The 26,508-nt window shown below is 39.4% G+C and overlaps 1 long non-coding RNA gene across 1 annotated transcript; it reads left to right on the top strand.

The window, feature by feature from the left end:
* The first annotated feature begins 288 nt into the window (after positions 1-288).
* On the top strand, positions 289-16,108 carry LOC122645664. Its single transcript, XR_006330497.1, has 3 exons — positions 289-376; positions 2,943-2,947; positions 16,099-16,108. It is a non-coding gene; the product is annotated as an uncharacterized LOC122645664 (long non-coding RNA).
* The last annotated feature ends 10,400 nt before the right edge of the window (positions 16,109-26,508 follow it).

The following is a 26,508-nucleotide window of genomic DNA, read 5'->3' as shown; positions in this document are numbered from 1 at the left end:
ATGAACAGAGGAATCCCAAGTCGTTCCATTTAAGCAAGTAAGCATTGATTCCATGAAAAATCAGCAAAAATTAATCTTTTTGATCTATTTTATTCCATCAATAGCAGATCGAACGGAAATAACATAAAGGAGAAATCTTTCAAATTCACGTCAGTCTAAACTTGAATCCCTCGAGCGAACACCGTTATATTTCAAAGTCCAAAATTTGATTTCTTCAAACCCAGAAAGGAAGCATGTGTATCTTCTCTTGCCCTAGAAGTGTAGAACAGCGAGAGGGAAAAGGAGGGTTCAGACTTCATAAATCATCTTCATTCTCTCCCAATCATCACAATCGCAATTCTACGGTGTAAAGGTTTCTACTACTAATTCTTGTTCTGTTTCAATCCCAGCTATTCCCTCCCTGAGGCAAAAACCACGGTAGATAATATTTTTCTGTTAGAAGATTCTGGAGAGATTTATTAGGGTTTGAATCTGAAATCAATTAAGGGTTTGGGTTATTTTGATTAGAAATTTGTTTAAGAACAGAGAATTTTTTTTGAAATCGATTAGGGTTTGAATCTGAAATCATTAGATTGCAGGAAGGAGAAGAAGGAGAAGAAGAATGAGGAAGAGGGTAAAAGGGTCACTTCACTACCTTTTAAGGGTAGTTTAGACATTACAAAAAATTTAACGGATGACATCATCACTTAACTAACAGACATGACCTACTTGAAGGAAATGATAAAATATAAGGGGTGTTCAAGTAATTGTTTGAAAAATTGGAGTCTAAGCAAAATGGCCATAGTTTAGGGGGTGTCCAAGTAATTTTTCCTATTTATTTTTAACAATATTTATAGAACCAAAAGTTTTGAGAGTAGAATGTATATCCCATAATAAAGTGAAAATCTCCCATGACCATTTCAAAATATCTATTGTAAACCAACGAACCAAGTCTTCGCAATCTGTCCATATCTCCAGGTTCTTATCTGTAAAGCCTTTGATACAATTTATGCCTAAAATGAAGGAGGCTTCTTACTTTTGCTTCTTATGCAGTTCTTGTGAAACCAAAATCCATACAAGTCAGGGTAAAAGAATGATTTAATACAGTTGTATAACCCCAACTAGCTTGACCTGTATCATGTGAGAAACTTCCACCACAAATTAAAGTAAACCACATCTGGCCGTGTGCTCACCAAATATTGTTCTAGAGATGGTTTGTAGGTATCTGATGGTGGTGGTAGTGGGGTTGGTACGGTATATGGTTGGATTTTTAGGTTAGAGATCTATCTTTGGATATTTATACATGAGTAGGAAAGGGTTGGGTGTTTGTTGGAGAAAGCTGCATTGATTTCTAGTCATCCATATGAAAGAGGATGTAATGGAAAAAATGGTTAAAAAGAATTTTTTATCTATTACATTGACCTGGTTTGAGAAAAGCATATTGGTAAAAGATTAAAGATTGTTATCCTTTGTTGTAGCTTAATTAGACTGTTTATAAATTAATCAACTCGTTTATGACATGTTTACAATTTCATTATAGCCGAATAACCTGTTTAAAGGCTGATTGTTGCCCGAATAAATTCTTGACCTCGATTACAAACCTAATATAAACAAGCCCATACCTAGTGTAAGAAACCTGGTTAACTAAACCCTAAACCCTATGCCGTATACCCTATAACCTAAACCCTAAACCAACCTTATAACCTAAACCCTAAACCCTATACTCTATACCCTATACCCTATACCTTATACCCTAAACCCTAAACCGAAAACCCTATACCCTTAACACTAAACCCTATAGCCCTAAAACCCTAGAGCCTATACCCCATACCCTATACCCTATGACCTAAACCCTAAACTTTATAACCTAAACCCTAATCTATAAACCCCAAACCCAAAACCCTAAACCCTAAACAATAAACCCTATATCCAATAACCTAAACACTAAACCATAAATTGTAAACCCTAAACCTTATAACCCTCCCTAAACCCTAAACCCTATAACCTAAATTCTAAACCCATAACCCGTAACCCGTAACCCAATACACTAAACCCAAAACCCGATACCTATACCCTATAACCTAAACCCTAAACCCCATCCATGATCCATAAACCAACCCTAAACTCCAAACCCTAAACCCTAATAAACTATACCCTAAACCCTAAACCCCAAACCATAACTCCTAAACCCTAAAACCCTAAACCCTATACACTATACCCTATAATAATAACCCCAAATCCTAAACCCTAAACCCTATACACTATACCCTATAATAATAACCCCAAATCCTAAACCCTAAACCCTAAACCCTAAAGCCTAAACCCCAAACCCTAAACCCTAAACCCTAAACCTAAACCCTAAACCCTAAACCCTAAACCCTAAACCCTAAACCCTAAACCATATACCCTAAACCCTAAACCCTAAACTTTATACCCTAAACCCTAAACTCTTAACCATAAACCCAAAACCCTAAACCCTAAACTCTAAACCCTAAACCCCATATAACCTAAACCCTAAACCCTAAACCCTACCCTAAACCTAAACCCTAAACAATAAACCGTAAACCCTAAACCCTATAACCTACACCCTAAACCCTAAACCCTAAATCATAAACCCTAAACTATAACCTACACCCTAAACAATTAACCCTAAACCCTAATCCCTAATCTCTAAACCTGTAACCTAAACCCAATACCCTAAACCCTAAACCCAATATTGCTAGAGGAATTCAATATTGGGTCTAATATCCAATATTGACCCAACATCTTTCCTTTTCTAACATTTGATTCATTTCATTGTTAATAATTCCGTATTTTATTTGTAACGTACAGGTTTGGGAGGATTACTTGACAAGGAAGCATAAAGTGCTGACGAGAGATTATCAATCAAGACAACAAAACTTTCACACATAAGAATATATTAAATACATTTATGGAGTTAGAAATAGATAAAGAAGAATAAGGTCTTGTAGGATAAAATGCCCTTTATTAAAGCAACAAAGCTTCCTTTTTTTTTTTTTTATTTATAAAAGTGATAGCTTTTAAGGATTCTAATGGATTTCTTTGTACATTCTTAAAGATTAGACAAGAGAGAATTCTTGTGAAGCAATTTCTATAAACTATTGCTGCAAAAAAAACCGTTCTCGAATCCAATTGATGAATCAAGGATTAGCTTTTTCAAAATTGGTATGGATTTGTTTCTACAACAATGTTCTAAAACTCGGGTTTCAACTAGGTTTCGATCAGCCAGAAAATGAATTCGTCTTGGTTTTGACCATATCTCGGTCGAAACTTGCGACATTCTCCAGGCTAACTCAAACCTTGGTTTCGATACCCAAAAGCTATTTTTTCCCCCTAATTCTTGTTTTGCTGCCTATTTTTGACATTTTAAACTCAATCCATGCATTAGTTTCACATAGAAAACACTAAAAATATTACTTGTGGTTTTGATCCAAGTTTGATACTATATATTGTTCTTGGACATGGTATCAAATAAGGTTTGATTGGAACATAACTCCTTCAAGATAAATGAGATTTAAGCAATCTTGGATTTGTTAGAAAGCTTTGTTTTGATAGATTTCCAATAAGTCCAAGATTGCTTAAATCTGATTTATATTGAAAGAGTAATGTACCGGTCAAACTTAATTTGGTGTGCGCAAATACTGTCAAAATCGCTCTGAATGAAAAAATATTTTTGGACGTCAAAACAAATGAATTTTTTACCGTACTTTTGGTTTTTAGTAATATTTTACCATATTAAGATTTATGAAATTTTTAGATTTGAGAAAAACCCCAGCATTAGAAAGTTAAAAATTGCATCTACTGTTGAAAATCTAGTTTTTGTTCTTGAACTAGGGAGTTGACTTTTTTTCCTTTTGGAATTTGATTTTTTAACTATTTTTATTGGATTCAAATAGGGGAGTATTTGCTTATTTATTAATAATATCTTAAATAAAATATTTACTTAAATGATATTAGACATAACTAAGGGTCTATCCTAGTTTCTGGCATAAATACCTGTCTATCCTAGTTTCAGCCAAGTTTCCCCTAGTTCGATGGGCATATGTGTCGAAACCATCGAAATTCGATCGAATCCAGGGATTTTATAAAACCCCCCTTCAACTCGTCTCAGAAACCTGGAAAACTGAGTTAACTCGGTGGTTTCGATAGGTTTCGATCGAGTTTTTGTTCCATGGCCTCCAGGGATCTTTTAAGACAGAAATAACCGTCGCATAAGAGCTTATTTTGGGATCGGCCTCCTTTCCAGGGCTTGGCTCTCACGCTAGGATGTGTGCCTGCACGCATCTAGCCAGCCAAGCCGTTGGATGCTCACTGGTCACTCCATGGGTGCTGGGCTCGCTGGAGAGGAGGTGGATCCCTTATTTTTAAAAATTTCCAATAAAGTAATATGTTTTTATCGCAAAAGAGTAGCTAATTAGGGATAGAATATTCTGTCACATACTATGTTATTTACAACGGTACAAAAGTTCGTTGTGAAATGTTTTTTAAGTAAAGACATTTGCAACGGAAAACACATCATCCCTGTGGTTTCTTTTTTTTTTTTTTATGTTTTGGTAGAAATCATCCCAGTAGTTACATTGATGCATTATCTTTCTTAGAAAAATAAAAACCAACTACACAAATTATAACAAATCATACCCGAGTTAATTAAGAAATGGGAAAAAAGGAGCCAATCTGAGAGCGGGACTCCTATGCCCAAACACAGGCCACCGCGAAATAACCGCCCGACCCCTTGAAAGGCAGAAATCCCACCCTTGTTGATGCTTCCATACACGTACCCACCCTTGTTTAAGCAGTGACGTAGGGCGGCTGTCACTGTTCATGGGGTCTTGCTGACGTAAGTAGACGTCGACTGGGGGGTCCACAGTCAATCAGACTCGAGGTTGATGTCGGAATCGACACAGCAGGCTGGAGAGTAGTTCTCGGCGGCTGCTTGTTCAGCAAGTTCATGGGCAGCCATTTCTTCCAGGGCTTCTTCGACTTCGGCAAGGAGAGTAGCTGGGACATCTAACAGAGAGAGTGTCTGTAGATTGTAATCCTGGATGAGAAATTGGGTGACAAAGATTCGTTGACCGTCGGAGACAAGATAACGGTACTTGGAGCATCCATTGGGGAAAATAAGTGTCAATGCTTCTTTGTGTAGAGCAATGAGGGACTGTTTGTACAGCTGGTCAGCATGGATGAAGTGATTGGCTATGGTAGCTGCTTCGTCTTCATCGGTGATGAGAGCCGGTTCCTGAACTGTGTAACAGGACGCAGGTTAGAGGTGCCAAATCTGATATGGCTGGAAGAAGCGTTCTCTGTGTCGCCATCCCAAAGTACTGGTAATGGTGAATTCGAGTCCACCTGAGAATCTCCAATTGGCAGTAGCATGAAAGACCATTGTTCTGATCATCATGGGCAATTGGTCGAGGACAGAGGTGCAGTTACTAGAGAAGACTAGTTGACCAACGAGTCCCCATTCAATAGCAGCAATACTCCAGGGTTTGTGTCTGGGGTAAAAGATCAGACGATGTTGTTGATGATGTGTTCTCATAATATTTTTTGGGTATTCCAGCATGAAGCTTTTGTAGCGCTGGTATTGTTCTTCATTACAATGACGTTGTATCATTGGGAAGATTTCTTTAGGAAGGATTACTTGAGCCTTCAAATATATACAAATTCTTTTAATTTTAAAGAAGAGAGCATCTTGAAGATGAACTTCAATACAGTCAGAAATCTGAAGAAAGCTTTGTACTTTTTCAGGGGAGGTAACATCGTCCCAATCAAGTTGTTTAATTGAGTCGAGTACAACTGTTTGTAGGGTGAGTTGTTTCTGATAAAAGAAACCAAGGGTTTTAGAGAAGGTGGTAAGAGCAGTCCGGAATGGTTTTTTCTGTCCGGCCAACTGAGTCTTCCACAAAGTATTAATGTGATGATACCATTTGGTAGGTACACCATCATGTTTAAAGAAATCAGTAGTGTTTGTCACTGACTGACCAAAAGAAGATGGAGCAATAGTCGCGGGTAGTTGTTGTACTACCTGGGAGTAGCTGGCTGGGGTCATGTTCCATAAATAATAAGGATCCTGACTGTCCTGATTTTGACTATTTTCGGGGTAGAAATAGGGACTAAAAGGTTGATAAGGAGAGGGGGCGAATTCCGCTGTGGTGGCAAGAATTCTAGTGTAGCTAGAAGCAGGCCTTTGGGTAGGAGCTGCTGCTGCTGCCTGGGGTTCTCGTATAAGAATACCACCACGAGGGGTAGGGAGTAAGCCTGGGGTGGCTTTTTTGCGAGTGCGATGTGGTGTCGCAGGTGCTTTACCCTTTCCTTTATCAAGATGACGGCGTGGATTCATCTCTGTTAAGATAATCAGTAAGAAAATTGTCAATGCCTTTAATGTGTACAATTTCATAAGAATATTGATTAATGGTGTTGTGCCAATTAATTCTTCGAGAATTAGTTTCTTGTTGTTTAGTCTTGAGAAAATCTCTAACTGCCTGATTATCAGTGCGAATAAGAAATTTCTCAGGGAGGAGGTAAATCCGAAATCATTGGATAGCATTAACGATTGCTAAGATTTCATTTTCATAAATCATATAATTAATTTGAGCAGGGGTGAATTTGCCAGAGTTGTAGCCGCAAATTTGCTCATCAGAGGGATTTTTAAGAGGGCGTGCTTTTAGCCTCCCCAATGTTCATTGCTAGCATCTGTTTCAAGAATTAAGAGATCACCAGCATTAGGAAAATATATTGTGGGACAGCCTGTGTGTCAGCCTTGGTCTAGGTAAAAACTACATCCTTTTGTAATTTAAGTAAAAGACGTTTTTCTTTGGTGGAAAGGTCTTTGATGTAATTTCGACCATAATTAAGGATTCCGAGAAACTGTTGAAGGTGTTTCTTATCAGTTAGAACTGTTGGGAAATCCCTAATTTTAATAAGAATATGATCTTGGAGTTGAAGTCCATGATCGGTTAAGATTAATCCCAAAAATTCGATCTCAGGTTTCTCTAAGTCGATTTTGGAGGGAGAAAGGATTATTCCATGTTGTAGGAAAAGATCTCCAATGATGCGAAGATGCTTAGAGTGGTCTTCGGGGGATTTGGAGAAGACAAGAATGTCATCAATGTAAGCAACACAAAAGGGGAGATTGCCAAAAATAGAATCAATCCATCGTTGGAAAATCTGTGGTGCCGTACAGAGGCCGAAAGGCATAACCTTCCATTGGTAATGGCGGTTAAAGGGTGTGGAGAAAGCCGTCAGAGGTTTGGATTCCTCAGTTAGCTTAATTTGCCAAAAATTGGATTTACAGTCCAATTTGCTGTAAATGGTAGCATCTTTGGCACGATGAATAAGGACATCTTTTCGAGGGATAAAATATCCATCAAAAATAATGTTTTGGTTTAAACGTTTGTAGTTTATAACCATACGAGCTTTTCCACGCTTAATTTCCGCATGATTGCGTACCATAAAAGCGGGACAGGAGTGCGGACTATTAGAGGGTTCTATAAGTCCAAGATTAAGTAACTCAGGGATTTGTTTATCAAATTCTTCAATATCTGCTTTCAGATAGAGAATAGGTTTGACACGGATAATCTTGTGTGAAGCATCTAAGGTGATAGAACAAAACCGAGGGCTTTTATCCCACCATAAAAGGGGAAAATTACTAAAGTTGGGTTTGAGAAGTTTGAGGAGCCAATGTAGGTTTGGATTGTCAGGAACTTCAGTGGTGGCTTTAATTTTAATTGGTTCTTGGGTAAAACCGGGATTATCACATTGAGAAGAGTGAGATGTGAGTAATTTTAATTCAACAGGGCCAGTAGGGTGCTGGATCTGGATAATATGAGGAAGAAGGGTGAGAGGCAGATAATTAAAAAGAAAATTAGTGCCTAGGATGAAATCACCATGCATAGAAGGAAAACAAGTGATCTTGGGAATAACAAAATCTTTGTTTCCAAGGGTAATTGGGACATTTAGAGCTTTGTACTCTAAGGTAGTGGTTGGACCAGAAATACCGCTAACATAAGCAGGCATCTCCATTTTTTGCCAAAAATAGCTGGGGATTGCATTATGTTTACAAATACAACTGGTGGCTCCAGTGTCCATGAGGATATCAAGGGTATAAGGCTTGAATCCAGGGAAAGAGAAATGTCCTTTGACATAAGTATATTTTTTTGGACTTTGGTGTGTCTGAAAAATGATATCGGTATCTTCAGTTGTGTAATGGTTGAAGATGGTAATGACAGCGACTGAATCGGTGTCTTTGTCAGAAGGAGTATAATCCAAATTCTGTGGTCCTTTGTAGAACCAAGGTTTCAAATAATAAGGGTTAAGATGGTTAGGTACATAGTTGGGTACATATCGTGGTAGAGAAGAAGTAGCAGCTGAGGTTCGAGAAGACGTCGATCCTTGGTTAGACGTGCTAGCCTGCATGCTAGGGACAGGTGTTCGTCTTCTGAAGTAAAGATTATTACCTGAAAATTGAAGTTCAAACATTGGTGCTTGGACTTCACGGATATTTTGAGGGGTATCTAAAATATCAAAAATTAACCATTCACTGGGTATTTTTATATCATGCCAATTAAGCACTCGAGGTTGTATCTCGTGCTCATAGGGTCGTGGTTCAAAGAGTTCCATGAACTTTTTATCTGGAGGGGGCAATAGCTTAGTAGAGGTAACGTTAGTTAACTCATGTAAACATTTTCAACTAACAGCAAGGTTATGACTGTCAGCCTTCATGCCGGTCCATTGGGTCTTAATTTTTAAAACTACAGAATCACAAAGATTCGGGTCATGGATAGAAATAAAGAAATTGGGTTTAAGTTTGAACCAAATCGAAACATTAACTAGGTTGGATTTAATACCACCAATAAGAGCGTTGAGGGGCTCTTGAAGGAATCTTTTATCGAAAATGGCAACAACAATTGGGGTGTCGATACCTTGTCGAAAAAGAGCAGTGAGTTCAATATGTATGAGACCAATGTGTATGTATCTCAATTTGGGGTGTTTTTTAACCAATCATTTGATTTGGTTAGGATTGAACAAAGAAATTTCAAGACTAGAGTCATCTGTAGACTGGGCAGTGGTATTGCCACAGGCTTGGTCAAAATAACGCCGAGACCAGAGATTACTAAGCTTGGATAGCTTGTAAACCTCATCGTGAGTAACCTCTTTTATTTTGTTAAAGAGATTAGGGTCAAAAGATACGTCCTCTCTCATGAGATCATTGAGAGCGACAGAGTCGAGTTCAGATGCCGCAATAGGCTTGATCTCGATCGGGATAGATGAGTTGGAAGGAGGGGGTTCCTGTGTCTCATTTTCCATAAAAATGAAATCAGAATCATCGTCAGACGACTGATCATCCGATTCAGAGACTAACTCATAAAGAAGTTCAGCGGGGTCTGAAACTTCAGAAAAGAATAATACCTCATAATCAAATTCATCTAAGTAACGAATCATTTTACGGGCATTCTTGGTTTTGTTGGGACATTCGTTTGCAAAATGGCCCTTTTCATTACACAAATAACAAGTACAATTGGTTTTATCCTGTGTTGATTTTGTGTAAGGGGTTTTTTTCCTAATAAAGCGTTTGTGGGAAAACGACTTCTTAGGTCTAGAGGGAAAGTCCTTGGAATTATATTTTTCCCAGCGATACTGTTTGGAAAATTTGGACTTAATTTTAGATTTATGAGAACGATGATGAATTGGCTTTGTACCGAATTCAAATTCGTTATTGAGCAGATCTTTACATAGATCGGGGGAGATCTTATGTTTAAGAGCTTTGGCTGCTTGGGCTTTAAGACAGTGATCCAGAATATGCCTGAAAACAAAATTAATTCTGTTTCCAAGGGTATCAACGCTTTTGGAGTCGTTGATAAAAGCTGGATATGTAGAATGACATAATTCATCCCAAGGTGGGGGTAACTTTGGGAAAAACTGGTCCTTCCAATATGCAGATTTATTGCTATCTAGCAGTAGGTAAAGACTCATGTATTTTTTTGAAAAAGCTTCAAATTTAAGAAGATTATTAAGCTTAATCTTAGTTAAATTAAAACTGACATCTTCGGCGAGCTTGTCAGGAGAATGAAAACCATAAAATTCTGTTTTAATGATTTTCGTAAATTCAACCAAAATTTTTTCAAAATTAGTCTGGAGAACTAGCAGGTTGGTTTTAGCCACTTTGCCGTCTTCAGTTTGGTCAAACTTTTTAATAAACTGCAGGACATCGCCTTGGAGGGAATCACTAAGGTATTCCAGGAATTTGTTTGCAGACCAAGTAGCCTTATAATTGGCAATGAGAATGGCGAACGTTTGTGCCCATTCATTAATTGCCTTGTCATAGTCTTTAATGGCTATATTGGTAAGGTCAAGATAGGTTCCGCCTGAGGCCAAACCATACTTATGAAGGTCATCTTTGCAGGTATAGATACCCTCTGTTTCTGTGGCAAAAACAGTGTCGTGACCAAAGGTTTCGCGTTGACCAGTCTAAGGGTGGAAATCCTCATCGGTGTCAAGATGGTCGTTTTGTGCGTCCATCTTACGCTTGGAACTTTCAACAGTGGGGGGTACTGTGGGGAAGGGTTTCTGAGTCTGAGTCAGAGGAAGAAGAAGATGATTCTTGGTGAATCTGGTCTTCGTCATCCGAAAAAAGAACAAAGTTGTGTGCGACAAAACTCTGTTGGTTGTCAACATAGAATTGTTGCATCATCCTGAAGAGACGGTCTTGGTCCGTTGGGTCCGTAGTCGTTTTATAACGATCTTTCCAATGGTCCATGATTTCTTTAAGGTAAAGAAAATCATCCGAAATAGGTTGTTCTTCAAAGGTGTCTTCAGTGAGAGTGCTAATAACAAGAAAAGTATCCCGGGGAGGGAGTACAGGGGGTATGATCGGTTGGTTGTCAACTAGATCAGCAAGTAGAATGATAGTAGTATCCAATTTTTTGTTGATTTTTTCTTGGTTATCTAAAGACATATCGATTAAATAATTTATAGCGCCGCTAATACTATTACTATCTGGTAAGGCATGTGTGCCATGTTCAAAAGGAAAAGATGGATCATTACTGAAGCAAGGGGGGTGGGAAGCCATAAGAAAGATTGTAAATACAGAGATAATTTCCTAAAGGCTAAACCCGTTCTATAGTATCGGTAGGACAAAGGTCCAAAACACTTCCGGTTCTTTAAACCAGTGTTTCGTTGGACATCACCACCACTACAGAATATATGGCCGTGAAAATTACAAAGATAAAAAACAATCGAAAAATAAGACTTCGTACGTCACCACTCGTTAGCGGATAATCCGTCCTTGAAGGATAGTACCAGATGTGTATGCGAAGCAGGTGCTAGAGATCAAAGAAGAGATCCGTTGCTGCACTCAAAGGGGGTAACCCTTATCGTTCTACCAATTCGCAAGTAGACTTTTGCTGTGATATGTCGTTGCCGGAGAAGGCAAAGTCAAACAAGAAAAAGAAAAGGCATAAGAGATCACTGTAAGAATTTCTTCATAATACCTTTACTAAGATTACAAGTAGTCGGAGATGAGTTCTCCTCTTTCACTCTGCTGCAGATCGGAGAATAGAAGCGACGATCGGAGGTCGATCCTCGGTGCTATTCAACGTTCATTAGCAAATTCTAGGGTAGTATGGCGTCTATGACTTATGTATTATTCATTGTACTTGGGTTGGGTGTCTATGTAATATGCATTGTGAACACTTCACTGTATCTTGTGGGTTGTAGTAGAAACTTTAAGTCTTTTAACTATTTCTTAAACAATTATTCAATATTTTGTGACTTCATCCATTATTGCATAATTTACTTTGTTTTTCTTGCCAATTATGTGTCATATCATTCGAACAATGTGTAGAATAGGCAATATTACATTAAGGGTTCAGCCTTTACCTCCAACCAAGGATGCAAATCCAAAACACCAAATTGAGTGTTTTTTTTCTTTTAATTTGAAGATTTAAATATGTTTAATAAGCCTAAAACAACCTTCCCTTAAAGTTTCGAACCCAATTATGGCGAACTGCCCACCTTAAAATCATTCTGAAACCCTCCCCCCCAAAAAAAACAGTCTTGCTGAGATTTCGAGAATCTCGACCTGGTCGAGACGAGTTTTCAAACCATGGTGAAAATAAAAGGGAGGATTGTTAAGGATTTGAGAGCATTAGAAGAAGAATTGTGGGGATTGTGAATATTTCTAACTCACTGTTGTTGCAGAGAAATCTTTGCAGCAGTTTGTTGGAAGTAGAAAACTTGAATCTTGAACTAGAACTTGAAGTAGATCATCGAAGAACCACCCGGGCTTCACACTGCAAGGTGTCGATTGGATCAAACACCAATCCCACGAGCCTTGTTCAGACACAAAACAATTCTCCAAAGGAAGAATCAAAGTTGCAGAGCAGCTTGAGGAATAAAATATTGTGAAGTAATGAGCTCCTCATAATTTTTCTTTATTTATATTTTGCCAAAGGGCCTTTTTCCTATGCAGCCTAGGAGTAGGAATCCTAGGATGTGTCTAAAACATAACACTCCCTCTCTAAAATTCGTGGAGAGGGGTGGAGTCGAATTTTTATCACCTCCAATTCGCTGCCCACTCCAATTCCCTCCAATCCCTCACATAGGAGCAGAAATGACCACCCTACCCCACCTTGGGCAGTGTGTTCGGGCAGTGGGTAAGGTGGTCATTATTGCTCCTATGTGAGGGATTGGAGGGAATTGGAGCGGGCAGGAATTGGAGGTGATAACGATTCGGGTGGAGTCCTAATTACAACTTAAAATTAAAAGGATGCTATCCTAAAGAATATTCTAAAATCACTTAAATTGACTCACTGGTCCAACCAGCTTTGGACCTGTTCAATTTAAGTCATAAAATAAAAACTAAGCATAAAACTAAGGATGGGAGTCTACTATACATAGGCTTCCCTACTAAACTACTTAGACACTTGGACTACTTATTCTTCTTCTTTTTGCGGATGTAGTGCTTCAGCTCTGCATCACAGCCATTAGGCTATATAAACATTATTATCAGCTCTTGAGAGCCCACAATTGAATGAATATATAATTTTGCTTTGATCAATTGTGGAAATCCTGAGAGAGTATAGCTGAGAGGCCTAGTGTGAGATGCCCATTCCCTTCCCCATTCTTCCGTAGTCGATCCATTATCCTTCCATCAATTTGTGAAGCTGCCGACTACTGTTGCTGCACTATTGCTGGGTTACATACATCCTTCAATCATCAACAACAAGCTGCTGAAGATTAGAGAGTTCTCCATATCGATCTCAAACTTTTCGCGTTTTCAAAACCCTAAATCAGTCTAAATGACTTCTCAGATCTTCCAGGGTTTTGCTTGGACTTCTTATAAATTTCCCTCAGCAATCTCTTGGGAATTCATCAACAACTGCTGCTTCTAAATTGCAACATCATCCGATCATTATTCCACTTTCAGATCAACCACATCAATTTCACCCAAATAGGGTTTCAGGACCTTGATAGGCAAGATCGATCGCTGTTATTTGGCTGATCAGAGTTGCATCAAGTTTTTGAGTTTTTCCCCTCATCCAGGGCCCTATTGCTGCTGGTTTGTGAGTTCTTTACAACTTCCCTTACTTCACTGCTGTTTGGACCTATATTTGTGATCCTGCCTGGGATTATGCTTCTTTCAGGTTCTAGTCCTACATTAAAAACAAAATCTTGAACCTTGATGGATATATCTATCAAGTTCAGTTGTGAGTTTCTCTCATTTTGTCTTCGCCACATGTTATGTACCATCTGAATCTATAACATGTGGAGATTTACGAGAGAAAACATTGTTTCCTGAAACTTCAAATTAGACCCAGTATATAACACTTTACTTTAAAGTAGAAACTGTAACCAAGTGCACAAGGCTCCCGCCACTGCGGAGTCCGGGGAGGGTCATAATGTACACAGCCTTACCCCCGCTTCGCGGAGAGGCTGTTTCCTGACTCAAACCTGCAACCACTAGGTCGCAATGGAGCAACCTTGCCGTTGAACCGAGGTCCTCCCTCCTCCTTATGGTTGAGAAGGAAGTCTAAAGCTGAGGTCCAACAACATTGACAATGAAATCCCAAAAAATAGTCTACTCTTCAGCTTATCCGTGGTCAATCAGCTCATTTTAAAATGGCAAAAGAAATGATGAAACATACGAAGCAACCAGACTGAATTGCCACAGGATAACAACAGATCAACAATAGCTTCAAAGAAATTCAATTCTGCCCATAGTGAAATGAAAGCCTCCTCCTTATGGATGAGAATAAAAAAAATCACTAGTACACTAAGTAGCAATTCTTTAGCACCAACACTTCAAACTTCCTCTTACCATGTAGGGTTCCCTTGCAGAGACATAAACCTGTCCTCTGTAAGACAGACCATGCAAAAAAATAATAATAATCTGCACAATATCCATTCTACCCAGTATTTGACATGGAGCACAGCATAAAGAGTGTTGAGTGTTTCCACCTTCAGTTACGAGACACTATTCAACCCTGCCTATTCTTTCCTTTTTTTCTCCGTTCAATGAATAACCATAGGCAGGGAGTGATGCAAAACTGAAGGTGAATTCAAGAAAGAAGCAGAAGAAGGATGTTGCCTAGCAGCCATGATTTTGCCTTGGTTTGTTATAATTCCTTATGTCCATGTATGAACTGGTTGGTTCAATTTAAGTAGTGGTCCAGCTGGTCTAGTTGAAGTTAGTAACTTCTAATCTTTACTTTTATATTAGTAATTGTCAGCAATTAGTTCACATCAGTTTAGATACTGATTGTGCCTTGTACTCCAAGCAATGGGGGACCGATTGGAAACTTCCTATTTTGGGAACATTATAATTTTGGTTCCTTGTTGCTTCCTCTATCAATCTATAAAGCAACCCAAGAAGGCAGAAGATAACTGACGATTTATACTTCAACCCTTGCATCTGTTCGCATGCCTGCTTTGCTCTCCTATGGAGATTCCTTGGTGTGTGATCAGAGGAGGAAGGGGCTAGTGTTGGATCCATTCGACTCCTTGCAGTGGGAAGTCCGGGAGGCTGATATCTGCTTGTGTTCTTCATCCCTACGTTGCTCTAAAGTTGTTAGAGGTTGTCTTCAACAATCGATCTCCACAGTTACAAGTTCAAACCTCAAATTCTAGTTAGTTTCTAATTCTGGCCCTTACTTTCTAATTCCATAGCCTCAATCCCCAGTCACATCCCACCATCAATCTCCCCTCGTCTGGTCATACTTCATTCCCTGTGAGAGGAGCACTCGATTCAATTTTCTAGTCCGTTGGACTATTGGATCTGTTGTTATCACCTTTTCTCCCTCAACTTGTTCCTGAGATTGATTCCAGCAATTTCAGCCTTGTTTATGAAATCGGTAGGAAGGATTCAATCTGCTGACTGCATAGAGACCTTTGGTGTTGACCTTCTACCTTGTTCAGACCTATATCCATATATCCTTGTTCTGTTCCAATCCCTAAACTGTTGTTATTCTGGTTTTCTTCTATTCTGCTTCATACCCTTAACCATCAGTCTTATTACAACCTGAGTTTCCCTGGTGTGACTTAATCCCTGATTTAAGGTCCAGTTTCTGGGATTGTTTGAAGCTTTCAAATTTGTTACACATTTAAGTGGTATAATAGCATGGCAAGGAACAACTCTTCTGGGTTTCCGAGTCCACCTAATCTGATGGCTATTATGATGGAGATGTTCAAACAACTGAGTAATAAGATTACTGAAAATCAGAGGAGCATCGATGATAGGTTGTTAGCAATGGAAACTCGAGTTTATTACTCCTACTTATGACTGGGATTGAAGAAGAAACTCCTGATAGCATTAATAAGATCTGTTAAGAATAGTAGCCAGGGGTATATTTGTATATAACCACATCTTTTATATGTTCTTTATATTATTTGTATAAGGCCAGGGACCTTTGTATAATTATCTATTCTTTTCAATATAAACTAGTTGGTCTCTAGTTTGAGACATAACTCAACAACCCAAACTCGTGTTTAATCTTTTGGAGTTTTTCTCTCTTCTTCTAATACTCTAAAACATAACAAGATCCCCGTTGATAATGTCCCAAAAAGCAAGAAAGAACCCCTAACTAAAACCATCAGGCTCGGGAGCTCTGTCAGTTTTGAGAGACCAAATAGCTGCCACAATTTCATCTTCAGATGGGATAGACTGCAAGGAAGAAAGGATTCATTGGGGATAAATTTATTGAGCAAAGGATCTGGGATTGGCCTAGAATCCATCGTAGAACCACTTTAAAGTAACCGGAAGCCAAATCTTTGATATCCTTAACCTTGTGAACTGTAGACACATCTGGAATTGTAAGATGCAAAATAGAGTTGAAATTGGTTCTAGACTTAATGAATCAGTGAAAATAAGCAGTATTAGAATCCCCTAATTCCACCAATTTGATAACGGATTTCTACCTTAAGAAACTTTCCTCTTGGGAGAGCAGAGTTGAGAGCTTAAAGGAAACCACTTTTTCTTCATCCTCCAGAGGAGCATTAAGATAGTCAGATTGGAGGCGAATCTGAATGGCCGAGAGCTTGTCCTTACAGTCCAAAACCCTCTGAGAGATATTACAGAAGGAGTGGATATTCCAATCCTTGAAAGCACTTTTACTATTTCTAAGCTACCTTGCAGAGGCTATAAGAGGAGAAGAAAGAGCTTGGACCGGTAGGGTGAGAAGACCACATATCAAATATTTAAAAGCTTTGGGACAAAAAGATATGTAGGGTTGGGTGCACAAGGAGATGGGGCAATAGAATTGAGATGCAATTAAAAGCAACCTACTTTCAAAGCCTGATTACAAGACAAATTATATTCTCTTCGTCAAAGGAATTTATCAGTTGCAGAGTATATGTAGCAATTTGATTTTCTCTCCTCTCATATTGGGATTAGGGAGAAGGATATACAAGATTTATCTCTGTTCAGATTGCGCTTACGTCCTGACATCAATAGAGCAAATGTTGTTATTGATATGGTAAATGTTAGAGATTGTTTTGATAAAGTTCCACGTGCTGAAGAATTGTTGGCATCCACAAATCGAAGGTTTGGCTACCAAGCTAGGGAAAGTACTAAAATTCTTTGGGCCAACTTCCGGGCAGAATAACTTTGCCCATAGTCGTCCGATTTGCCATTATAATGACATGTTTTCAAAAATGAGAGATAGAGATCTGTAGGTGAAACTGATTTAGAGGTAATATTGGCCGAGTTCTTGGATTCTCTGGACCGACAGAATAATCTAGCTGAAAGTACTAAAAATCCTTGATCAAACTTCCGGGCCAATTAACTTTACCCATACTTGTCCGGTTCGCTATTATAATAATACGTTTACAGAAATGCAAGATAGAGATCTACAAGTGAAAAAGATTTAGAGGAAATATCGGCCAAGTTCTTGGATTTTCTAGACCAACAGAATGAGACCCAATCCGACATAAAGTACTAAAATTCGTAGGGCCAACTTCCAGATGGAATAACTTGCCCATACTCATCTGGTTCACCATTATAATGATATATTTTCGGAAATGGGAGATAGAGAGGAAATATCGACCCAGTTATTGGATTCTCTGAACCAACATAATGAGACCCAAACCAGCAGAAAATACTAAATTCCTAAGGCCAACTTCCGGACGGAATAACTTTGCCCATACTTGTCAAGTTAGCCATAATAATAATACGCTTTCAGTAAATGGCACCAAAGACCTGGCTGTCCAGCATTGTAAAGACTTGTTCTCTAGTCATCAGGTGGATCACCCTCCCATCCTTGATAACTTACTCAACAAGTTTGTTGCCCCTGACCTGCATGCTTCCTTGTGCGCTATTCCTAAAGAAGAGGAAATTGTTGCTGCTATCCACTCCCTTAAGGTGAATGGTGCCCCGGGCCCTGATGGTTTTAGCATGGGTTTCTTTATTGCTTGCTGGGATATCATCAAAGTGGACCTCATTGCCGCCATTGAGAGCTTCTTTTTCAATCCCAGTCAGATCAACAGCATCAACCACACTTTCCTTTGTCTCATCCCAAAAAAGGAAGGTGCTACTGTCATGAATGACTTCAGGCCCATTGCTCTTTGCAACCTGCTCTACAAGTTTATAGCCAAAATCCTTGCCAGAAGACTTAAAGGGATTGTGGAGCCGCTAGTCAGTCACAACCAATCTACTTTTATCCCTGGTAGAAATATTGCGGACAACATTCTTCTGTGCAATGACATTGTTAGAGGCTTTGATAGGAAAAACCATGCTCTTTCCATACTTATGAAGATTGATATCCACAAGGCCTTTAACTCTCTCAGGTGGGATTACATTGCTCAAGTTATGTACAAGATGGGATTTCCTATGGTCTTTGTCAATTGGATCACCTCTTGCATCTTAACTCCAATGATCTTGGTCTTAGTGAATGGCAGCCTGACAGGTTATTTTGGTGCTTCGGTGGGTATTCGTCAAGGCTGCCCCCTATCCCCTTACTTATTTACTTTGGCTTTGGAAGTCCTCTCCAGAGAAATCCAGATTAGTACTGATCAGTTGCATCTCTCTCCGATGGCCAAGTGCAAAGCTCTCAAGCTTACCCATTTGGGTTTTGCCAATGACTTGATGTTCTTCTCCAAGGCATCCATTGCCTCTCTTGAGTCTATCTTGCTATGTCTTCAGCACTTCCATGAGCTATCTAGCCTTCGCATCAATCCGGCCAAGTCCTTGTTATTCTTTGCGGGGGTTTCTGATCTGGACAAATCAGCCTACTTGGAGAAATCAGGTTTTCTTGAAGGTCATCTGCCTGTCAAATACTTGGGCCTCCCTTTGATCTCGACAAGACTATCTGCCCACCATTGCACCCCTATGCTGGACCTTATTAGGAAGAGGTTGCAGCTTTGGAAGGGCAAGCTCCTCTCCTATCCTATGCCAGCAGATTGGTTCTTATCAAATCAGTTCTGGAATCTTCTTACATTTATTAGTCAAGCATCTTTGGGCTTCCTCAAGCTGTTATTAAATCCATGGAGTCCCTCATGGCCTCTTTTCTTTGGAAGGGCAATGATTCAACTAGATTTCTGCATCCTATCAGCTGGGCAGCAGTGTGTCTCCCCAAAAAAGAAGGCGGTCTAGGCATTCGTAGAATAAAAGAGGTGAACTTGGCGGGTACCATCAAGCTTATTTGGAGGATTGCCTCAAAGCAGAAAAGTATCTGGGTAGACTGGTTATATTCAGGCCTTCTTCGCCAGGACTCAATCTGGACTGCTTCAGCCTCCTCCGATGCCTCTTGGGTCTGGCGTAAGATCCTTGCTAGCAAGCCCCTGGCCATCCAAGCTATTCACTCTACTATTGGCGATGGGCGCTCCTCCTTCCTTTGGTTGGACAGCTGGCATCCCAAAGGAATTCTCCTCCAGTTGGTCTATCCAAGAACCATCGATGCTTCTGGCTTCAACAGGCTTTCTTTAGTGGCTGATATCATTGACTAAGGTGGCCGGTCTCCTCCTCCTTCCCCCGCCCTTGAACTCTTCTGGAAATGAGCTTCACACCATCTCCAGAAGGCCTGCTTCTAGGGATGACTATGTCACTTGGAAGACCAGCAACTCTTGCTCCTTTTCTTCCAAGGCTGCCTGGAACCTTATCTGTTTGAACGGCCCTTTGGTGCCTTGGCGCAAGCTTCTCTGGTTTAAGTTTCACATCTTCTTTGACTGCCCTACTGCTTCTGCCATCTGGAAAGGTATCTTGAACAAGTGCTGGCCTTCTCGTAGAAGAATTCTCCCTTTCTCAAGGGAATGGATCTGGATTGACATGACCTTTGCGGACCGTTCTATTTGTGATACAGTAGGCAGATTAGCTTTTTGTGCAACTCTCAACCACATTTGGATGTAGCGCAATATCAAGAAATGGACCTCCAACTCTCGCTCCTACCAGAAGATTTAGGATTCCATTTCCTTCGAAATCAAAGCAAAATTAATGCTAGCTCCTCCCTCTTGTTGTTCGAACACCCCAAGGAACAGGCTCATTGTTGATTCCTGGGGTTTATCTAATGTTTCTTTAGTTGCTACAACTGGCCTTAGCTAAGCTTGGGCTATGCTTTTATTTTTTCTTCTTCCCCTCAGGGGCCCTTGTGTTTTCTTCCTTTTGGTAATGAAATTTTTATTCACCCAAAAAAATAATACGCTTTCGAAAAAGGGAGGTAGAGATCTATAGGTGAAACTGATTTAGAGGAAATATAGGCCCAGTTCATAGATTCTTTGGATCGACAGAATAAGACCCAATCCGAAGGAAAATACGAAAAATTCCTAGGGACAACTTCCTTGCGGAATAACTTTGCCCATACTAGTTCGAATCGACATTTTAATGATATGTTTTCGAAAATGGGAGATAGAGATCTGTAGGTAAAGCTGATTTAGAGGTAGTATCAGCCTAGTTCTTGGATACTCTGGACAGACAGAATGAGACCCAATCAAACAGAAATTACTAACAGTCATAGGGCCAACATCCAGGCAAAATAACATTGCCCATACTCATCCGGTTCGCCATTTTAATCATATGCTTTTGGAAATGGGAGAGAGAGATTTATAGGTGAAATTGATTTAGAGGAAATATCGGCCCAGTTCTTGGATTCTCTGGACCAACAGAATGAGACCCAATCCGGCAGAAAGTACTAAAATTACATGAGCCAACTTCCGGGTGGAATATTCGCAATTATAATTATATGTTTTCAAAAATGGGAGATAGAGATTTGTAGGTAAAACTGATTTAGAGGAAATCCAGTTCATGGGTTCTATGGATCGACAAAATGAGACCCAATCAAGTTGAAAGTACTAAAATTCCTTGAGCCAACTCCCGGGCAGAATAAATTTGCCCATACTAATCCGGTTCCCCACTATAAAGACATGTTTTCAGAAAAGGGATATAGAGATCTGTAGCTGAAACTGATTTAGAGGAAATATCAGCCCAGTTCTTGGATTCTCTGGACCAACAGAATGAGACCCAATGCAGCAGAAACTACTAAAAATTCTTAGGGCCAACTTCCAAGCAAAAAAACTTTGCTCATACTCATCCGGTTAGCCATGATAATGATATGTTTCCGAAAAAAGGAGATAGAGATCTGTAGCTGAAACTGATTTAGAGGAAATATCGACACAGTTCTTAGATTCTCTGGACCGATAGAATGAGACCCAATCTAGCCGAAAAAACTAAAAAATTCCTTCAGCCAAGTTCCAGGCGGAATAAAATTTCCCATACTCATCCAATTCACAATTAGAACGATACGTTATCGAAAATGGGAGATAGAGATCTATAGGTCACACTGATTAAGAGGAAATATCAGCCCAGTTCTTAGATTCTCTTGACCAACAGAATGAGACGCAATCTAGTAGAAAGTACTAAAATTCTTTGAGCCAATTTCCAGGCCTAATAACTATGCGCAAACTCGTTCGATTCACCATTATAATGATATGTTTTCGGAAAAGGGAGATAGAGATCTGTAGGTGAAACTGATTTAGAGGAAATATCAACCCAATTCTTGGATTCTCTGGACAGATAGAATGAGACCCAATCTAACTAAAAGTACTTAAATTCCTTGCGCCAACTTCCAGGTGGAAAAAATTTTCCTATACTCGTCCAGTTCGCAATTATAATAATATGTTTTCGAAAATGGGAGATAGAGATCTATAGGTGAAAGAAGTTTAGAGGAAATATCAGCCTAGTTCTTAGATTTTCTAGACCGACAGAATAAGACAAAATCCAGCAGAAAGTAAAAAAAATCCTACAGCCAACTTCCTGGCGGAATGCCCATACTCGTCTGGTCGCAATTTTAATGATGTGTATTCGGAAAGAGCTGTAGGTGAAACTGATTTAGAAGAAATATCAGCCCAGTTCTTGAATTCTCTGGACCGAAAAAATGAAACCCAATCTAGCTGATATTACTAAAATTTCTTGGGCTAACTTCTGGGCGGAATAACTTTTCCCTTACTCGTCCGGTCCACAATTATAATAATATGTTTTCAAAAATGGGAGATAAAGATTTATAGGTGAAGCTGATTTAGAGGTAATATCAGCCCAGTTTATGGATACTCTGGGCCAACAGAATGAGACCCAATCCAACAAAAATTACTAACATTCTTAGGGTCAACATCCACGCAGAATAACATTGCCCAAACTCGTCTGGTTAGCCATTATAATATTTGTACAAAAAATGGGAGATAGTAATCTAGCAGAAACTAATTAAGAGGAAATATCAGCCGAGTTTTTGGATTCTTTGGACCAACAGAATGAGACCCAGTCCAGCAGAAAGTACTAAAATTTCATTGGCAAACTTCCGAGCGGAATAAATTTGCCCATACTCGTCCGATTAGCCATTATAATGATATACTTTCCAAAAAGAGAGAGATTTGTAGCTGAAACTGATTTGGAGGAAATATCGGCCCAGTTCTTGGATTCTCTGGACCGATAGAATGAGACCCAATCTAGCTGACATAATAAAATTCCTTGACCCAACTTCCAGTCAAAATTATTTTTTGGTGAATAAAAGAGTATTACCAAAGCCCGAAAGGGACGGGGGAGAGATGGAAAGGGGGGGGGGGGAATATACAAAGGGAGGGGACGGGGATACAAGTTTGAAAATGGGAGATAGAGATATTTAGGTGAAACTAATTAAGAGGAATTATCGGTCCAGTTCTTGGATTCTCTAGACCGACAGAATAAGACCCATTCGAGCTGAATGTAATAAAATTCCTTGAACCAACTTCCGGGCGGAATTAATTAGCCCATACCCTTCAAGTTCGCAATTGTAATGAAACGTATTCGAAAATTCAAGATAGAAATCTTTAGGTGAAATTGATTTTGAGGTACTATCGGCCCAGTTCTTGGATTTTCAGGACCGACAAAATAAGACCAAATCCAACTGAAAATAATAAAATTCCTTAAGCCAACTTCCAGGCTGAATAACTTTGCCGATATTTGTTGGGTTCGCTATTATAATAATAAGCTGACGGAAATGGGAGATAGAGATCTGTAGGTGAAACTAATTTTGAGGAAATATCGGCCCAGTTCTTGGATTCTCTGGACCGACAGAATGAGACCCAATCCAAAAGAAAGTACTAAAATTCTTAGCGCCAACTCTCAGGCGGAATAACTGCGCCCATAATCGTTCGGTTAGCCATTAAAATATGTGTTTCAAATGGGAGAAAGATCTGTAGGTGAAACTAATTTAGAGGAAATATCGGCCCAGTTCTTGGATTCTGTTGACCGAAAGAATGAGACCCATTCCAACAAAAAGTACTAAAATTCTTAGAGCCAACATCCAGGCATAATAACTTTGGCCTTACTCGTTTGGATCGCCATTTTAATGATGAGTTTTAGAAAAGGGAGATAGAGATCTGTAGGTGAAACTGATTTATAGGAACTGTTGGCCCAGCTCTTGGATTCTCTGGACCTACATAATGAGACCCAATCCAGTAGAAAGTAGTAAAATTCCTTTAGCCAACTTCCGGGCAGAATTAAACAGTCCATATTCTTCCAGTTCGCAATTATAATGAAACATATTCGAAAATTCAAGATAGAGACCTTTAGGTGAAACTGATTTAGAGGTATTATCGGCCCAGTTCTTGGATTCTCAGGACTGACAAAATGAGACCCAATCTAACTGAAAGTAATAAAATTCCTTGAACCAACTTCCAGGCTGAATAACTTTGCCCATATTTGTCGGGTTCGCGATTATAATAATAAGTTTACGAAAATGGGAGATAGAGATCTGTAGATGAAACTAATTTAGGGGAAATATCGGCCAAGTTCTTGGGTTCCCTGGACCGATAGAATGAGACCCAATCCAAAAGAAAGTACTAAAATTCTTGGGGCCAAATACCGGGTATAATTACTGCGCCCATACTCGTTCGGTTAGCCATTAGAATATGTGTTTTGAAAATGAGAGAAAAATCTGTAGGTGAAACAAATTTGGAGGAAATATTGGCCTAGTTCTTGGATTTTGTTGACCAAAAGAATGAGACTTATTCCAGCAGAAAGTACTAAAATTCTTAGGGCCGACATCCAAGCGTAATAACTTTGACCATACTCGTCTGGATTGCCATTATAATGAAGTGTTTTCGGAAAAGGGTGATAGAGATCCGTAGGTGAAACTGATTTATAGGAAATTTCGGACCAGCTCTTGGATTCTCTGGACTGACAGAATGAGACTCAATCCAGTAGAAAGTAGTAAAATTCCTTGAGGGAACTTCTGGGCGGAATTAATTTGCCCATACTCGTCCGGTTCGCCATTATAATGCTATGATTTCAGAAAAGGGACAGATATCTGTAGCTGAAACTGATTTAGGGAAAATATCAGCCCAGTTCTTGGATTCTCTAGACCGACACCCAATCTAGCTGAAAGTACAAAAATTCCTTGAGACAAGTTCCGGGCAGAATAAATTTTCCCAGATTAATCCGGTTTGCAATTATAATGATACATGTTCGAAAATGGGAGATAGAGATATTTAGGTGAAACTGATTAACAGGAAATATCGGCAAGTTCAGCAGAAACTGATTAAGAGGAAATATCGGCAAAGTTCTTGGATTCTCTAGACCGACAGAATGAGACCCAATCTAGTAGAAAGTAGTCAAATTACTTGAACCAACTTCCAGGGAGAATTAATCAGCCCATACTCTTCCGGTTCGCAATTATAACGAAACATATTCGAAAATTCAAGATAGAGATCTTTTGGATGAAACTGATTTAGTGGTAATATCGACCCAGTTCTTAGATTCTCAGGACCAACAAAATGAGATCCAATCTAACTGAAAGTAAAAAAATTCCTTGAGCCAACTTCCGGGCAGAATAACTTTGCCCATATTTGTCAGGTTCGCTATTATAATAATAAGTTTATGGAAATGGGAGATAGAGATCTGTAGGTGAAACTAATTTAAAGGAAATATCGGCCCAGTTCTTGGGTTCTCTGGACCGACAAAATGAGACCCAATCCAAAAATAGTACTAAAATTCTTAGGACCAACTTCTGGGAGGAATACCTGTGCCCATAATCGTTCGGTTAGCCATTAGAATGTGTTTTGAAAATGGGAGAAAGATCCGTAGGTGAAACTGATTTAGAAGAAATGTCGGACCAGTTCTTGGATTCTGTTGATAGAAAGATTGAGACCCGTTCCAGTAGAAAATACTAAAATTCTTAGGCCCAACATCCAGGCGTAATAACTTTTGCCGTACTCATCTGGATCGCCATTATAATAATCTGTTTTAGAAAAGGGAGACAGAGATCTAAAGGTGAAACTGATTTATACGAAAATTCGGCCAAGTTCTTGGATTCTTTGGACCGACGGGTTGAGACCCAGTCTAGTAGAAAGTAGTAAAATTACTTGCGCCAACTTCCAGGGAGAATTAATCAGCCCATACTCTTTCAGTTCGCAATTATAATGAAACGTATTCGAAAATTCAAAATAGAGATCTTTTGGGTGAAACTGATTTTGTGGTAATATCAGCCCAGTCCTTGGATTCTCAGGACCGACCATATGAGACCCAATCTAACTGAAAGTAATAAACTTCCTAGACCCAACTTTCGGGCTGATTAACTTTGTCTATATTTGTCGAGTTTGCTATTACAATAATAAGTTTACGGAAATGGGAGATAGATATCTATAGGTGAAACTAATTTAGAGGAAATATCGGCCTAGTTGTTGGATTCTCTGGACAGACAGAATGACACCTTATCCAAAAGAAATTACTAAAATTCTTAGAGCCAACTTCCGGAGAATTTTTATCCGTTGCTGTACGCATTGTGCGGTGCAGCAGCGGCCATGTGTGCACAGCGGGCCCCACTATGCAGACATGGCAGCTGCTGCGCCGCACGATCCGTACAACAGCGGATGCTGTACTGGAGTGGATAAAGGTCCACTTCCAGGTTGAGTAACTGCGCCCATACTTGTTCGGTTAGCCATTAGAGGTGAAACTAATTTAGAGGAAATATCAGCCCAGTTCTTGGATTCTTTTGACTGAAAGAATGAGACCCATTCCAACAGAAAGTACTAAAAGTCTTATGGCCAACATCCAGGCATAATAACTTTGCCTATACTCGTATGGATCGCGTGTTTTCAAAAATGTGAGGTAAAGATCTGTATGTGAAACTGATTTACAGGAAATTTCGGCCCAGTTCTTGGACTCTCGGCACCGACAATGAGACCCAATCTAGTAGAAAGTAGTAAAATTCAATGAGCCAACTTCCGGGCAGTTAAATTTGCCCATACTCGTCCGGTTCGCCATTATAATGATATGTTTTCGTAAAAGGGAGATAGATATCTATAACTTAAACTGATTTAAAGGAAATATCAGCCCAATTCTGGGATTCTCTGGACCGACAGAATGTGACCCAATCTAGCTGAAAGTATTAAAATTCCTTGAGCTAACTTTTGGGTGGAATAAATTTTCCCATATTAATCCGGTTTGCAATTATAATGATACATGTTTGAAAATGGCAGATAAAGATATTTAGTTGAAACTGATTAAGGGGAAATTTTGGCAGAGTTCTTGGATTCTCTAGACCGACAAAATGAGAC

Source organism: Telopea speciosissima, chromosome 11, assembly GCF_018873765.1.
Source record: "Telopea speciosissima isolate NSW1024214 ecotype Mountain lineage chromosome 11, Tspe_v1, whole genome shotgun sequence".
Classification (NCBI taxonomy): Eukaryota; Viridiplantae; Streptophyta; class Magnoliopsida; order Proteales; family Proteaceae; genus Telopea; species Telopea speciosissima.
Note: the sequence above shows the minus strand (reverse complement) of the source record. Positions and strands in the feature narration are given on the sequence as shown.